Source organism: Melanerpes formicivorus, unplaced genomic scaffold, assembly GCF_026170545.1.
Source record: "Melanerpes formicivorus ecotype bairdi unplaced genomic scaffold, bMelFor1.0.p_v2 SCAF_354, whole genome shotgun sequence".
NCBI classification, from domain to species: domain Eukaryota; kingdom Metazoa; phylum Chordata; class Aves; order Piciformes; family Picidae; genus Melanerpes; species Melanerpes formicivorus.
The window spans coordinates 70,001-72,500 of record NW_027142706.1 but is presented as its reverse complement, the minus strand read 5'-3'; the positions used below and the strand labels follow the sequence as shown (position 1 = coordinate 72,500).

Here is a 2,500-nt window from a genome sequence, read left to right as displayed (position 1 = left end):
CTGCCTACGATCCTATCTGGAATGAGAAACTGATAGTATTGCCGGAGGTGTATGTAGGACCCACTTCTCCAGCTCATGGGAAAGATATCCGAGATGAAAGCACAGAGAGGAGCAGGAACGAGGAGGTGGAGTGTCCTGAAACCCCGAGCTCTATGAGTCAGCTCTCAATACTAACCGCATCGCCCGAGTTGGATAATACAGCTGACATCTGTCCTGGGACCCCCCTGGTGAAGATGCCAGAGGACAACCCGACATGTCCATGCTGTACCACTCGGGCAGGCAATATGACGAGATTGATTGACCATCTAAAGAGAGCCCATGGGAAAAGAAAGATCAATTTCCAATGTTCCCGCTGTGGGAAGACAAATGAAAAGCATCATAGTATCTCATGCCATCTCCCAAAATGCAAAGGGGTCCAAGAGCCTACCCAGGTAGAAGGGTTTATGTGTGAAGAATGTAAAAAATGTTTTAAAACTAAAATTGGCTTGGGACAACATAAGAGATTAGCTCACCCAGCCCTGAGAAACGCAGAAAGAATTGAAGCATCTCGCCCCAAAGAGACCTCTAAAAGAGGTGCTCACAAGAAAATCTGGTCCCAAGAGGAAACAGAATTATTACAGAAACTAAATCAAGAGTTTGAAGGGAGGAAAAATATTAACAAATTGATTGCTGAAAAATTAACAACTAAAACAGCAAAACAGATCAGTGAAAAGAGAAGACTATTAAGAGAAACTGTGGTGCCAGAAAGAGAGAAAACACAAGAGAGCAAGAACAGGTTAAAAGAAGAGAGGACTGTGATTCCATCTTCTGGTGAAAGGGAGCTGCTAGCCCACTATAAAAAGACTATTAATGAAAAGATGACATCAGGGAAGCTGCCCATCCTTAAAAATACATATAAACAAATAATTGAAGGCAAAACAGACTCATTAAAATTACTCAATGAGGTAGCTCAGGACCAATATTTGTATTTGTTTGAGAAATCAATTGAACAGAAAGCGCCAAAAAAGAGCCAACGTAAACCTCAGCAGAAGAAACCTCAAAAGGAGTGGATGAGAAAAAGAGCCAGAAAGCGTGGAGAATTTCTCCGATTCCAACGCCTCTTCCGCTTAGATCGAGGGAAGTTAGCGAATATGATTCTGGATGAAAAAGACTCTGCGCAATGTGCCATCCCCCTGGAAGAGGTCAGTAACACCTTCAGATCTAGGTGGGAGTCTCAGAACTTATTTCAAGGACTTGGAGCATTCCAGTCTGTGGGGCGGGCGGATAATTCGGCTTTTAAGGAATTGATTACAGAGAAAGAGATCCTTAAGAATATCAAAGACATGAATAAAAAATCGGCACCAGGCCCTGATGGGATCACCCTGAAGGCCCTGCTTAAAATGGATCCAAATTGTGAGGAGATCAAAGAACTATTTAATCTCTGGCTGTTAAGTGGCAAAATTCCAGATGTAATAAGGGGATGCCGAACAATCCTAATACCTAAATCATCAGTGCCCGAACGCCAAAATGATATTAATAACTGGCGGCCAATTACTATTGGTTCCATCATCCTGAGACTCTATTCAAGAATCTTAACTGCGAGGTTGGCAAAGGCGTGTCCCATTAACCCCAGGCAGAGAGGCTTCATTCAATCTTCTGGCTGTGCTGAGAACTTAAAACTATTACAGCTATTAATTAGGAATGCAAAGAAACAAAAGAAACCCCTGGGGGTTGTCTTTGTCGATTTGGCCAAAGCCTTTGATTCAGTGAGCCACACCCACATCCTGGCGGTGCTAAAGCAAAAGGGCCTGGATGACCACATAATAGCATTAATTAAGGACTTCTATCAAAACATCCACACCAGAATCAAAACTAAAGAAGGAGAGTCTGAGTCAATAGGAATCAAAACTGGTGTGAAACAGGGCGATCCCATGTCACCACTCCTCTTTAACCTGTGCATTGACCCTCTGTTATGTAAATTAGAAGAGTGTGGGGAGGGGTTCCAACACGGGAATGGCAAATTAACAGCTCTGGCTTTTGCAGATGACCTGGTACTGCTGAGTAAGTCCCAATCAGGAATGGAGAAAAATATTGAAATTCTAGAAGCATTTTGTGACTTAACTGGATTAAAAACGCAGGGGGAAAAGTGCCATGGTTTCTTTATTCAACCAACTAAGGACTCTTATACCATCAATGACTGTCCTCCATGGCTTATCAGCGGTACCCCTTTAAACATGATCCACCCGGGTCAGTCAGAGAAATATCTTGGCTTGCAAATCGACCCTTGGGTGGGGATAGTTAAGCCCGAATTACAAAATAAATTAGAAGTTTGGCTCAATCGCATCGAAAGAGCCCCTTTAAAACCATTTCAAAAATTGGACATGTTAAAAGTGTACACAGTGCCTAGATTGATCTACTTAGCAGACCAGGCAAATGTAAAAGCCACCTATCTGGAAGAAATGGATTTAACAATTCGAAATAGGGTGAAAAAATGGTTACATCTCCCAGTTTGTACCTGTGA

General features: G+C 42.6%; 1 pseudogene; it reads left to right on the top strand.

Moving 5' to 3' along the window:
- The window catches only part of LOC137459400 (28S ribosomal RNA), an 8,475-nt pseudogene that overhangs the window by 3,426 nt on the left and 2,549 nt on the right, over positions 1-2,500 (top strand).